This window comes from Phodopus roborovskii, unplaced genomic scaffold, assembly GCF_943737965.1.
Source record: "Phodopus roborovskii unplaced genomic scaffold, PHOROB, whole genome shotgun sequence".
In the NCBI taxonomy this organism is placed as follows: domain Eukaryota; kingdom Metazoa; phylum Chordata; class Mammalia; order Rodentia; family Cricetidae; genus Phodopus; species Phodopus roborovskii.
The window spans coordinates 32,333,370-32,349,536 of NW_026126511.1; the positions used below are offsets into that span (position 1 = coordinate 32,333,370).

At 33.6% G+C, this 16,167-nt stretch overlaps 1 pseudogene; it reads right to left on the reverse strand.

The window, feature by feature from the left end:
- Positions 1-1,150: 1,150 nt before the first annotated feature.
- LOC127230479 (high mobility group protein B1-like) lies at positions 1,151-1,770 on the reverse strand (annotated as a pseudogene).
- Positions 1,771-16,167: the final 14,397 nt, after the last annotated feature.

Here is a 16,167-nt window from a genome sequence, read left to right on the forward strand (position 1 = left end):
ATTGAGAACAATCCAGGCTTTTCAATATGCACAATTACTTTCCTAAATCATCACCTACGTTTCAGCATTCAGCTATAGAATCAGTTAAAATGCCATGTGAATGAAAGACACCATGGTTCCATAACTCCACCTTGACAAAAATAGGGTTTACTTTATATTTAAGAGAAATTTGTATTTTGTCAGATAGAATTTTGTTTGTAATTTAGAATTGGTACTTTTTCTCTCTATTTCACCCCTAAAATCTTTCAGGCCCATTACCCTTATCCCAAAAATCAAAATTAATTTGTTATGCCTGTATTTTCTATTCAACAAGTATATAATAGAAATATTCTGAATTATTTGTTCAGAAGAAGAAGAAGCAGGCTCTTCTGATAGGCAAGAAATGGTCTCTAAAATTCCACACATGATTAAATGAGGTCTTAGTATCATAAATATAATATTCATGTAACATAAATACTAATTATGAATTCTTAAGAATATTATTATGGTTTATCCCCTTCTTTTCTTTTTTCTCTAATTTACTTTTTTTTTTTTTTGAACTTCGGCAATTATTAGTTTATTAGTATCATCCAGGACTCATGTTCACTATTCCGCCTCAAATTACATAAACAAATGCAGATGTAAAAAATTCAAGTCAAAATTATGTAACAAAGAGCACTCCATCACAAAAACACGCAAAATTACAAGAATGATATTTTTAAAACACTGGCACTTTAAGAGAATTGTAAACCCAAAAAACCCACAGAATTGCCAAATTGTTCCCTAAACTTCTAAGCAGATTAAACATGACTAATGAATGAATGACTTTGGGTTTTATAATGTAAAACTAAATGGATCAGACAACTGGTACTACTATGAAAAAGTTATCATCTTTCCTTGTATCTGATTTATAAAGGGACACGTCTCAATATAGGAAAATATACCCTTACTTTAATTTTAAATATGACATAATTTTAATGAAAGCTGGCTCAACTATTTAAAAATGCTTTTTAAACAATCAAGTTTTCAGAGCCTTGCATTTCAATTTTTTTTTTTTCTTTAAAAGGAGTGAGTTGTGTACTGGGGTGGGGGGGGGGTGGAGGGCAAATGCTTTATAGACAAAACAAAAACAAAAACAAAAAAAAAAAACAAAAACTGCGCTAGAACCAACTTAGTCATCATATTCATCTTCATCTTTGTCTCCCTCTTCTTCCCCCTCTTCCTCATCCTCTTCATCCTCCTCCTCATCTTCCTCTTCCTTCTTTTTCTTGTTCGTTTCTGCCTTGACCAAGCTCTTTTTCGCTGCACTGTGTTTCTCTTTAGCCCTGTAAATAACAATATCCTTTTCGTACTTCTTCAGCTTGGCAGCCTTCTTTTCATAGAGCTGCTTGTCATCTACAGCAGTGTTGTTCCCCATCTCTCCCAGGTTCTTTGCAACATCACCAATGGACAAGCCTGGGTGTTCCCCTTTGATTTTTGGGCGATACTCAGAACAGAAAGACGTTGCGGTTATTGAAATTCTTTTTGGTTTCCCCTTTGGGGGGTGGGTATGTAGGTTTCCAATTCTCTTTCAAAACGAGCCTTATCAGCCTTTGCCATGTCTTCAAATTTCCCCTTTTCTTCAGCAGACATGGTCTTCCACCTCTCTGAGCATTTCTTGGAGTACTCTGTGAAGTTGACAGAAGCATCCGGGTGCTTCTTATGTTCCCCTCAGCAAGTTTGCACAAAGAATGCATATGAGGACATTTTGCCTCTCCGCTTTTTAGGATCTCCTTTGCCCATATTTAGTTGATTTTCATCTGCAAGGCACATAGTCTCCCAGTGCCTGTATGGCTCGCGCTTGCCCTGACATTGTCTCTATGGACCTCAATGTACCAAATTTACCTTTTTTTTTTTTTTTTTTTTTTAATTATTTGTGGGTTTCAAATCAAGCATCTCAACCCCATTCATCTCACGATACTTTCATATCTGCTCTTTGCCCTGTGAGATAAAATAAAATAAATTTAAAATAAAATAAAATACAAGCAAAAAAGGAGAATCTCATTAAGAAAGCTGTAGCATGACACTGACTCATACAGTATACCCTTCAGTCCATACATCTTTACTTGCAACTGTTCATCACAACGAAGCATTTGTCTGGTTCAAAGACTCTGGTTTCTGCTACACCAATGACACTTTTCCCTCACTGGGACTCCTCTTGGATTTCCTATTGTCCTGTGTCATGGCTATCCTGTATCTTTGGGCCTGCAGGACCAGCCCCTTCACATGTTCCAGCAGATTATAGACAGGATGGATTGAAACTGAATGGTTCCTGCATTGGTTAGCCTACTATTTCCCCTCATTCTCTCCACCAGGGTGAGCTATCCAGCACTGCCCCTGCTAGGTTATCCTATGCTTTAAGTAGGACAGGGCAGGGCCAGCTATCTCAAGGCCAGCTCCCCCACACCTACAGCACCAGAGCCATCTCTATTGTGTTGCCAAGGACAACTCTTGAGTTATACAGCTGGTAAGAAGCAGGGCCAGCTCTTCCACCTGCCCCAGGCAGTGAGGGTAGGGGGTCTAGAGGGAGGCACCTCTCCCCTTAACGCCTCCACATGATAGAGGAACAGTAGTCAGTAGTGGAGCCACCTCTCCCATGCTCTTGCCCTTTTTGCAGACTCACCGATAAGAGGGCAATTGGTTCTGGGATTCCCCTACCAACAGGGGCAGCCATGTGCTGCCAAGGGAGCATGTAACACCAAATCTTTAGAGTGTTGCAACTGATGAGGAGCAGAGCCATTGAGCGCGAGCGTGTGTGTGTGTGTGTGTGTGTGTGTGTGTGTGTGTGTGTGTGTGTGTGTGTGTGTGTGTGTGCACTTCCTGCAGCCCTATCCTTTCAGTCCATGGTCTCTTAGTTAGGGATTTCATTGCTATGAAGAGACACCATGAACACAGCATTGCTTATAATAAAAAGTATAGTTGAGGGGACTTGGTTGTATTTCAGATGTTCACTCTATTATGTCAGGAAACATACGTGGTGTTGGAGGAATAGCCAAGTATCTTAAATCTTGCAGGCAACAGGAAGTTGACTGAGATGTTGGGTTGTGTCCTAAGCACAGGAAATCTCAAAGCTCACTCCAACAGTGAAATACTTCCTCCAACAAGTCCCTTCCCACTCCAACAAACCTGTACCTCCTAATAGCACTATTTTCTATGAGATTATGGAAGCCAGTTACATTCAAACTACCACACATGGTAACAGGAGCCATAGACAACAACATAGACAATGGCTTCTTAAGGGTCACATGCTCAGATAGGGCCCTTACCATCAGCCCAGGTATGGACATCACCATACCAAGTAAGGCACCCCCCTCAGCCTGCTCCTCAGCACCTCTTTTCATATCTGGCTTCCACAACAGGACATGAATCATTCTATCCATCTCTCCTCCATACCACAACATATATTTGTTCAACATAATAATCCCACTTTTTCTCTAGCATCCCAGGGAAGACTGCCTTGGGTAGGTTCGAGGGTCTTCCCCTGCTCAGTTTTAAAAGTACAGAACAGGCTTATCTCACATTAATTCTTAAGACTAAATGACATTATTCTAATGATAAGTGATAACGACAGAATTGAAAGACATTTCTCTCAAATCTCAGTGTCTCTGTGTGTGATATGTAATGTTCTTACTGTTATTTGAATGCATTCACAATTTGTTGCATGAATTTTACATTATTAGGTAAACATTAGCACTTTATTATGCTCAACAAACCCACTTTGCATGCCTCTACTATAGGCAATTGATTTTGTAATGAATTATATAACTAATACGCTTTCTTTCACTTTGGCCATGTCAATTCAAACACTTTCTAACTGAACTGCTCCACTCCCTAGATTTGGTTCCCAAAGACAAATCTCACTCATGCCCCATCACTTTACTGATCAACTCTTAGCTTGCCTGTTATGAGCAGTTTGGCCTGGTCCCAAAGCCAGATGAGTCCCACATAAAACAGAGAGACTCTGAATTAGATATAATGCTGTTGGCCTGTTACTAGCATTTGTTATTGGCTAGCTCTGTCTTAAATATTATCCCATTTCTATTAGTCTCAGTGTTTCTTACAGGCCACATCAGTCAAAGTAATGGAGCAAAGGCATAGCTAGCCACCAGAAACCAGCCTCCAAATTAGTTTAAGACTCTCTATTGGATCAGAGGTCATTGTAGCCATAAGAATTCCAGGCCACAAAGACCAAAGGCTAAAGAAGAATCAAACAAAAGAAAAAAGAGTCATCCAAAAAAAGATAAAATATGAAATCTAGACTTATCATTACTCCAAACCCAGATTCCTAAACACCAGTATAAGAACAGAATCAACAACAGTATGAAACTGCCAGGCACCAAGCAATCAATGATTGCAAGACACAAATATTTCAACACAGATGAAACACAAGAAAATGACCTTAAAACCACCATCATGAAAGTCACAGGAGTCCTTAAATGGCAATTTAAAAATATATATATGTCTCTTAAAGAAAATGAGAAAATGACAACCCAAAAAGTTGGAGGAAATCAACAAATCCTTTAAATAATGCCAAGAGAGCCAAGAGGTGTGGGGGAAGAGGAGAGAGCTAAACAGGTAAAATAAACTGTTCAAAAACTGAAAATCAAAATAGAAGCAATAAAGAAAATACAAAGCAAATTCTGGATATAGATAACTAAGTAAACAAACAGAAACTACTGATTCTAGCATCACCAACAGAATATATGAATGAAAGAGAGAATCTCAGGCATTGTAGGTGTGGTAGAAGAAATAAATTCATCAATCAAAGAGAATTTTAAATCTAAAAACCTCCCAATAGCAATTATCCAGGAATCTGGTACACTATGAAAAGACCAAAAGCAAAAATAATAGGAATAGAAGAAGAAGAATATCAGATCAAAAATCCCAGAAAATTTATTTAAGAAAATCATAGAAAATTTTCCTAAGCTAAAGCACATATCTATAAAGGTACAAGACGATTACAAAACAAGTGATAGGTGGGCCCTCTGTCACAAAGCAACTAAAACACTAAATATAAAGAACAAATACAGAGTATTAAAGGAAGCAATGGGAAAGGCCAGTGATACATACAGCTTCTCTATAGAAACTCTAAAACAAGAAGGTCCTATAAATACATCTTGGAAGTTTTTTTCTAGTGACAGAGGAAAGACCGAGCTGAATAATAGGCAATATGATATCTTTTCTATCATACTCATGTCTTCATTTTTTGACAATTATGAAAATTTGTGCATTTCTTAAGTGAATAACCTGTTAGTTATTTTTTATTTAAAAAAACTAAAGTTATTGAGTACCTAGTTTTAAATAAATATACCATTTAAATTATAATATACAAATACAAAACTTATTTGTTGTTATAAATACTTAAGTTTCTAAAATGAAGTATTTAACTTTAGTATCTATAAGTATTCAGAAATTATTGTTTTCATGATGATTTGATATCACTAGCTAAGTTTTACATTTTAAAAAAACGTTTTCTAGCCAGATGGTATTAGAGCACACTTTTAATCGCAGCACTCAGGTGGCAGTGACAGGCAGATCTCTGAGAGTTCAATGTCAACCGGATGTACAGAGCTAGTTCCAGGACACGCTCCATTGCTCTGCTGAGAAACTATGTTTCACCTGTCTCAAAAGAAAAAAAAAGTTTTGGAGAGATTATTTAATTGCTTAATTGCTTTAAGAAAGTAGTAACAGATGCTTTGCAAATTATAAGGACTGACTCAAACCTCATATAATTGGAGGTATAGTTGAAATTAATATGTGACTAAGTAAATATTTATAAACTTTCAAACCAATGACCAAACCACTTGTGACAAAATACATTTCAAAATATGTATTATAGTTTTTATGCTGACAGTAAAAAGATGAATGCAAAATAATGTGAGTAAAACTATGAATATGTATAACCAATATCCTGATTGGCTCAGGGTGTGTACTCTACTGATTAGGACTGTTTGAAAGAAAACAGATTACGTTTTTTTTCTATATATTTTCCTGGCTGAATTAATTTAGCATGAGACATGACACTCATCATGTTCCCTAGAGGATAATATGAGTCATTGAAAAATTAATTGATGTGACAATTATGTTAAATAAAAATAACTTCACAAGCATTTATGAGATATAATGTACTCTGCTTCCTATTTCAAATTTCATTAAGCATTTGCTTTGGCAATTATGAATCTGTTCTATGAAATAGTACTCTCATAGAACAATATTTTATAAACTATTATTATTCCAGAGTTATCATTTATGAAAGACTGCAGATACCATTCATTCAGACTCTTACTTCATTCTTAGTAAAGATCCCAATAGAAAGGATTTATATTAATAGAAAACAAATCATCAGAAAATATATACTACAGATCAAGGTATTGTACCAATTTTATTATTTTAATAATTAGTAAAGTATTTAGGTTATCATATTTCTCATCTTAATTCATATTATGAAAAATTACATAAATGGTTACATTGGAGGAAGTCTGAAAAATAGTGTTTTGCATTGTTAACAAAATTAGGCTATTATTAAACTTGTTTAGTTGTCTTTAGTTTTCAAAAAATAGATATTAAAGTAATTTTGAGACAGAAGATTACCACTGTTACATGTGTAGTAGCTGGGTGATTTATTCATGTGAAGGCCTCCCTTGGAGGATCAGAATGATCATACAATTTGCTAAGAGCCTTTTGTAAGCTCCACCCAACATTGTGATGAACTGTGGCCATTAGATAGAAGAAAATCTACTTTTAGCCTTACCCTTCTGAGAGCTCCACTGGAGAATTAAGAGGAAAGATCTGTATTTTTAATCCTTCAGTATATAAGAGATATTTCCTCAGAGAAGACAAGCTTATGTTTTACCAGCTTGAGATGTTTATCACATACATTTTATCAAAAAGCCCTTGAAATATTTGTATTTAAACATTTTTTCATTTTCCATAATTTAATTATAAATCAACATAAAAGAGTATATATTTTACTTCAAATGCCAAGCTTCAGTAAGGTTCATGATACAACATTAGCACAGGATAACGCCACATGTAAGTTAAGCCACACATTCAAACTTTGGATTACACCACCTAAGACAATGTGTATCCTGACCTTTACCTCCTCATCTCTCTAGTCCTAAGTACGAAGATGGGTTTACCTTTGTCAAATGTGATGACTCATGCTGTGCTAGTCTGGTGAACATTCGTACAGAGAGGGAGGAGTACAGAGAGGGAGGAACAAAGGGATCAAGACCATCCTGAGGAACCCATATAAAATGTTGACCTGAACAAATTAGGAGCACATGGACCCCAGTCTGACAGCTGGGGAACCAGCATAGGTCCAACCCAGTCCCCCTGAGCATAGGTGTTACTTGGGAGGTCAAAGCATTCTATGGGACTTCTGACAGTGGAACCAGTACTTACCCGTACTACAAGGACTTTGGGAGCCCATTCCCTATGGATGGTTACTCTCTCAGCCTAGTTACATGAGGGAGGGCCTAGGCCCTATTGTAAATGATGTGACAGACTTTGATGACACCCCCATGGAAGTACTCACCCTCCCTCGGAGGGGATGGGGGAGGGAATGGGGGCTAGTGGGGGTATGGGAAGGAAGAAAGGAGATAACTGGGAATAACATACAAAATAAGATTATTTTTAATTTAAATTAAAAAAGAAAAAATAAAGTATATTTTATTGATCATAGGATAATAGTTGGAAGCAGTTATGAACAAATGTTAAATATGTATGTGTGACTATATTCTTATGGTTGTTCAAATACATGTGAGATAAATTGCTACTATATTTGTTATTGTCTGTCTCAGAATAATGAGACAGTTGTTCAAACCATCATCACTGGAATACTGTAAACAGAAGTCATTTACCATAAAATACATCTCCCAAGGTGAGTGAAACTCTTCAACCATATGAAACAATCATTTATTATGCGGCATTTGAATGCAATCTGCATGTATGTCCCTTCATAAAATATTGTATTTGTTTGTTAAAGTTTATTGCATGTGATGGGATGTATATGCTATTCACATAATTATGTAGTTGATCATATTTATTCCTAACACATAACACATAACAGACTCTTAAATTTGTGGATAATTCACACCTGACCTTCTAATTGCCACTTGAACATAAAAATATGGAAAGAAAATTTATCTTGTTTCACAAAACAGTATCTTTATGGTTTTATTCTTATTCATTGATTAAATTAATTACTGAAATACAACTACAAAGCATTTTGTAGGTGTATTTACAAACTCTTGTAGTTCTGTTATGGGTACTGGTTTTAGAAAATATATACCATAGAGTTAGACAAGTTTTTTCAAGTAGTGTTCTAGAGATTTGAATGAGAGGATTATGTGTTTGAGATGACCTTAGGATTTATAGTGAGAACTTGACTTAAATATGTAAGCACAAATACAAAAAATAATATAAAATATTCTTGAGCTATGTCTTGTTACTTATTAACGTTCTTTATCAATAGATAGTCATTGGCTAGTAAATGTAGGTCGAAGATAAATAATAGATGACATATTTATTGAGGAGGACAATAATGTCAAATTTGTTGTTTTAAAATGACATATAATAACATGTAGAGTGATCAAAGATATGGAAGAAATACATGCAACTAAATTAAGAAATAAGTGTTTTGTATTATGTTTGATAAAAGATTTAAGGGCTACATCAGAACAATGCTTTGAATAGTACATAATTTCAGTGAGATAGAAGGAAGAAAAATTAATAATAACACATGTCTCTGAAGAAATATAAAAAAAAGACAATATAGTTTACAAATTCAGGAAGTATACTTGTTTACATCCAAATGTATTTATTTATATTTATAAAAATTTATCCATTTAGTACTTTAAAATATCTGTTCATTGATATTTTGTTGACATATTAAGAATGTAACATATTGCTGATTGAAAATAACAACATATTTTATTAATTTTTTGTAAATTATCTACCCTGAAAGCTTTTATTGTTTATGCTTTCCACTCCATCCCACTTACTTTTTTAGCTACTATGACAACAATGTTTAATTCTTTTTGGTGTTACTATATAATTTAAATGAAATTATGCCTTTGAGAAATTTTTAAAATTTTGGTTGAAAATAGAGTGTTTTACTACTTGTTTCAAATTTTTCCAATGTGTTACTTTATATATTAAATTACAGACTTATGTACATTCAAACAGTGTATGATCATTGCCTTAAAGTGTGTGACTAATAATAATAATATTAAAATTGAACTATGTTGATAGTGGGTTTTATTTATGTTTGACTGTGCATTGTATTTTCATAGTGATTTAATTTTCTGGTTATTATAGCATTCTTTCTTTGAGGCCAATTTATCATGTTTGATCTATGTTTCTCATTATTTTAAAATTTTACTTGTATCACTTTGACACTAAATGCAGAAATATTATAAAAATGAAAACATGTGCTCTTTATAGCAGCAATCACATTGAACCTATAGTGCCATTGTTCTTGTGAGTGATATATGTACAAAAATAGGAAGCATAAAACAAAGTTTGATACAATAGACCTTTAAACCATGATAAAAAGATGAAACATTAATCTGGTTAATATTTTTTTGCATTTACTTAAAAATCAATATTGATACAACACCATGACATACAAGTAAACTTATTTAAAGCAGGACATTAAATAATCTTAATATGTCATAGCGTTGCATGAATGCAAACACCTTAAGCTTTATAAAATTTCATCAATGAACTGCATTTCACTTCTAAACTCTCTCTACTCATATACAAATAATATTATATTTTGTCTACATTTATGATAATGAACATTTCATATAAATAAAATGACACAATATGTTTTGTTTTGTGATGGTAGCACCGTATTTTCCAAAGTTCATCCAATTGTGGCAAGTATTAGTAAAATCCATTTGTGTGAAAGTGCCATGTCATTTATTAAACCATCAGTTTGTAGTCATTTGGTTACTCTAATTTTTGGAAATGACTAAATCAACTGTAAACATGGTTATACAAATTTTAGTGTAGACATATGTTTTTATTACTCTTGGATGTATACAGAGGAGAAAAATTGCTGGATCATATGGCAGCTTTATATTTTTGAAGAACTGCCAAACGTTTAAAATGTTTCTACCATTTTCCATTACCACATGTAACTTATAAGAGTTTCAATTTTTCACCATCTTTGCCAAGCCTCAACACCATCTGTCTTCTTCTTTTATTTTTTTTTCTTTGCTCATATCAATGACCAAGAAGTAGTATCTGATTATGGTTTTGAGTTGTGTGTTCTTAATAAATAATTCATCAAATGTCTTTTAGGTGTTCTATTGAAAATTGTTGTATTCATTTTGGCGATTGTCTTTTCAGATATGTTTCATCTTTTTCTTCTTTTTAAAGTGAGAACTCTTTGTTTTGCAGTTATTTTTCTCTTATTCACATTCTTTATTATAGATACAATATAAAATATTCATACTATGGTTCTAATTTCAATAATTATATTTTAGTTAACTTATTTTTATATTAATAAAGTTTGATTTATGTATTTTTCTTTACTTTGTTGTCTCTTGTTTTATTATCTAAGAACTTGTTGCCTATAAGCAATTCAATAAGATATCTACACTTTTATCTGAGAATTTCATATTTTCACGTCTTTTATTTGGGTTTATGATATTTTGTTAGTTTTTGTATGTGATAACAGCAAAAGTTCCAATTTTGTAATTTGTAAAACAAATTTGGTTTTCTCAGAAATATTCACAGAAAGGACTGTTCTGATTTTTTATTAGTGTCTAGTCATTCTTGTGAAAAAATAATTGATCATAAACTAATTTTTTTCTTAAAAAGATCTCTTCCCAATTAAAAGTAAATTACAGCCACTTGAAAATATTACTTATATGTGCATGAGTGTTATTATTTAATATTATTATATTACATACCCCAGGCATAAGAGACTGTTTATTATAAAAAGCATATGGGATTTTGTTTCAATGCTGTTACAGTCTACAGAGACAATCGCCTTTTATTTTTGTGTTTATGTGTGTTGAAATTTTTAATTCTGCACTTACATTACACTATTTGATTTTCAATGCTAAATAATAGTATTCTAGGCTGTCAAGATTCTATGATTAATTGATGCTAGTAAAAGCTTACATATTCAGTTACCAAAGGAGTGACTTGAGAATATTTATTTGGAGATAACACATAAGTGACTAAATGATACAATTCTTTCCTTGTCATGCTTGCAGAAAGTCATTTATGTTTCACTTTTGGTCCATGTATTCACCCACAGTCAACAGCAATATCCTGAAGATATAATTTTGGAAAAATTTAGAAACAAGCCATGGTTAAATAAAATTTCATACTAGTGTGAACAGTATGCAAAAAGCAGTCACTGAATCCCACTCTTTTCTGCTCCGGACCCAGCTCTCAATCTTTTCGATGCTGTGTATACTGTCTGACTTTCAGAAGACAGGTTTCTTCCTCATAATAACCCCAAGAAAATTAGCTTTTTCTCTTTCTAGATGAAATAGGAGGATAATTTAAACCCTGTTTATAAAATATTTTTCATTTTTTATACATACGTATGTACACACACACACACACACACACACACACACACACACACACACATATATATATATATATATATATATATATATGTTGAAGATATTCTTTTCCTTCTGCCAACTCTTCCCATATAGATCCTCAATACTGGAAAAGAGAAAATTCCTCCTTGTTGTTAACTTGATTCTGCCACATACATTTGTCATTCTACCTAAATGACTCTTTGGTTGATCTTCTTGTCTCCATTCTTATTTTCATGATTATATTCTCCTTATTTCCATTATAACTTCTATTTTTTAATGTGCTTAATTTAGAGTAAGTTTGGTTTTTGTTTTTCTTTGTTTCCTGATTGCAGATTTAAAGGCATACTTCGATCAATTTTGATTTCATTTGGATTATCAAATCCATTCAAAATTTATAAATTCAGAGCAATATTTTATTTACATCTAGACCACTTAGAGCTAATATATTTAGAAATAAAGCTTGACTTCTACATAAAACTTAATCTTTATTTTAACTTTTTAATTGAAAATAGATGTTTTTCATACAGAATATACTGATTATGTTTTTTTCTGAGCATCCTCTTCCCAGTTTCTTCCTAACTCCTTTCCTGTCTGCATTTATACTCTCTTTGTCTATCATTAGAAAGTAAATAAGCATATAAGGAACACTAATGAAATAAAAATAAAATAAGGAAAACCAAAACCAAATCAGAATAGGACAACTCAATCAAAATTTTTAATAGGGAAAAAAGAAAAAACACAGGAAAAAAAGTGTAGATGTATAGTTACACACACACACACACACACACTCACACACATACACAGAGAGAGAGAGGTAGGGGGAGGGAGAGACAAAGAGAGGAAACTCGTAAAAGGGCAAAAATGGAAATCAGAATATGCACAAAAAGTGTTTGTAATTTTAAAATAGATAGAGAAAGAAAGGAAGAAAAAACGAAAGAAAGGAAGAAAGGAAGGAGGGAAGGAAGGAAGGAAGAAAGGAAGAAAGAACGAAAGGAAGAAAGAAAGAGAAAAAGGTAATTCCCTGATTAACTATTTGGAGACAAAAAAACTTCCAAAGTGCCACTGTGTATGCTTTTTGTTGGCTAAGTAATATAGGACACTAGGACTACGCTTAATAGTATTTCCCCCCCCCCCCCCCACGGAAAAGTCCTTTAAAGAAAATTAATTTATTTTTCATTTGTGTGTGTTTGTCAGTTTTAGAAGACTTCTAAGTTAGGTATTAAGTAACCAATCCATACTTGATTTGAGTTAGTTTTACTACATGAGATGGTTCTGCACCAGAATCTGCTCAATGGCAAATAAACTGAGATTAAATAAGCCAGAGTCCATGTCTAAAACCAAGTGCTACTGTTCTATTAAAGGAGCGTAGCATGAAAATGACTCCTAATGGGATTCTGTTATTCTCATAGATCAGTTTCTTCCTTGGACTTCATTGGAGAAGTGTTTTCCTGCAGCAGAAAACACCAAATACAGAGGCCCATAGCGAAATAATGTGCAGAGACTAAGATCTTGAAATACTCAGGCTAAATGGGATATCTTTCATCAAATCCCTCCCTGCAGGTCTCAGGGAACTCTTTGGAAAAGGAATAGAAGGTATTAAGGACAGCAAGACATCAATGTTTTTTATCTGAAACAGAGTTGGTACACATAGGGACTCACAAACAGTGGCATCATAGACAAGGCCTGCCTGTATCTGTACCATATGATGTCCTAGAAATTAAAGGAGAAATAATTGCCTTATTTCTGTTTCACACTGGAATTTTGTATCAAATAAATATTGCCTACTTTTTTATTTTAAAATTTAAATATGTCACTGTCAATTTCCTAGATTATTTTGGGGGGTGGTGCATTTTCTCAGTGTCTTACAATACGAATGTAACGAGACTTACTTGTGATGTGCTTTGATGTCTGCTCAGGTTGATTTTTAACAAGAAAGTGTAAGAACAAACCCTTTATCCTCTTCTAGGTTGCTTTTTGTCGAGCTTGGTGCTTCACACCAAGAGAGAGAACACCTGAGGCACCTCAGCTAGTTGGAGAAAGGTACAGTTGGGTTCACTTCTGGATATGTGATTCTCTGAGAGGAGCCTCTATCATACAGATGAAAATGGTAGGGAATAATCTCACATCTTTAAGTCACCATGTTCTGTTTGAACTGCTAGATGTATTTTTACCTGTTTTAGTTTTCTTAAACTGGCTGTCCAATAGCAGGCAGTTCTTGAACTCACTGTGTAGGAAATGATGGAATTAACCTCTTCACCTGCATATTTTTACCTCACAAGTGCAAGGATTGTATATCTATTTGACCACATTCCACCTGTTTTCTTGTTCAGTAGAGAAGGATCCTCACCCATTCAATATTCATGTACTTTCTATGCTCTTAACATGTTAAAAATAGAGCATGAGAGGGAGTGAATCATAGCAAGTGGCATCAATTTTATAATTTTTAGGCACATTTAGTGGATGATTTTCAGTTATAATATACACATTCATTGTATTTATTTAGCAATATGAGTCGTATAAGAATTTTAAATATTTTAAGTAATTTAACTTTTTAATAATATTTTTATTTTTCCTTCTTTTACTTTTTCCTTTAATTGGAAACAGTTTTTCTTACTTAATATACCTTGATTACAGTTTCCCCTCCCACTACTTCTCTCCCCAACCTCACCAACCTCCCATATTCTCTAAATCTTTTACTCTCTCGTATACAAACAAGCTTTATGGAAATATTAAAATTAAAAACAAGATAAAATAAACCTAATACATCAGAATTTGATAGAAGTAAACAAGAGAAGAAAAACAATCCAAGAGAAAGCACAGGAAACAATGATTCACTTGTGCTTTGATCGTAGTGATTTGAAGGCCTTGTTTTCTAGGTGTTCTCCATCTCTCTGGCTCTTACTCTTTTTCTGCCTCCTCTTCTGCATGTTTCCCTGAGATATCATAGGAGGAATTTTATCCCATTAATAGCTACACATTCCAAGATCTCTCAAATTATGCATATTTTATGGCTTCAAATTTCTGTTTTTCCTCTCATCTGCTACATATGCGTGAGCAAAGCACTGATCTATGAGTATATACTGGTTATTACCTATATCGACATCATGAAAGTGTCTCATAAATGTCATGAAAGTGATATCTATTGTGGTAATTAAAGTTTTTATTGCTATGAAGAAATGCCTTGAACATGACAACTCCTATAAAGAAAACACGTAATTGCCTTGGCTAACCTACACTTTCAGAGGTTCAGCCATTATCATCATGACAGGGAGCATGGTGGTGTACAGCAAGACTTGGTACTGGATGAGCTGAGAGTCCTCTATCTTTCAGATAAGAGGAAGTCAACTGAAAGTCAAACTGAGGGAAGCTTGAGCATAAGAGACCTCAAATCCCAGTCTCACAGTGACAAACAACAATGACTCAACTCCTAATAATGCCAGTCCCTTTGGGGGACATTTTCTTTCAAAACACCACAACACCTGTATACTACATTTAATGAGTAGTGTGGATAAGACAAAGAGGTGTAGGGGATGAGCTATTCAATTATCTTTAGAAATAACAGTTAACACCAATGGAAAACTCAAGGCCCAAAAATGAAAACTAATACTAAATCTGGCATGGTCATGAGATGGCCAGGCTCTTGCAGAGATAGAAAATTATACAAAAGAAATATACATTTCTTTCTTTGATAATGCTAACACACACATATTTAAAATCTTTAAAGTGTATACATATATTATATACATATATATAATTTTGAAATATATTTTCAAACATATCTCATTAATTTATATTGTTACCACCTCAATATGAATAAATTAATTGTATCATATGTAAACTATGTAGACTCTATGTACATTGGCAAATAAAAAGGAAGGAGTAAGAGTGCACCTTTCCTTGTCACATGGTTTGTTGTAGACCCTTTCTATATCAATTCACACTACTAACTTTCTTCAATATTTGCCACTTCACGTTCAAGAGCTGGAGGTCAACCACAGGGACACATTCGCACTGGTTATGACATCTGACACATAACTAATGTCTGATCCTCAATCTTTTTCACTTTTCACATGGAAGACTTGGAAAAAGGAAAAAGGAAAAAAAATATGTACAAAGGCGATGGCATGTTGGGTAAGTCAGTTTTTTGAAATTTACAAAGTTATGGACTTTTTAAATAAGAAATGTGTTTTAGTAAATTACTAAATATGTGCAGTCTCTAACATGATAAATAAATTTGAACTTTTTAGTCTTACACTTTTGTATGATTTAAGTACAATTAATATTTCATATCCACAAATGTTTTCTAAACCAGACTGAGATATTCCTTCAGACACATTTAATTTGCTGAAGTATATTGATGTTTTAGAATAAAAATTTTTGTTCAAATCACTGAATCTTTCTAGATATTATGAACTTGCACAGCCTATCCCAAGGCAGTGTTTTCTTCTACCTCCCACTGTTTCTTATATATACAAAAAAATTATCCGTGGCTCTGAAAATCAAACTCTTTCTCACCCAAACACAATCCTTTGAAAGTTAGTAGGAAAGCAATTGGAAAAAGAGACAGGGGTTC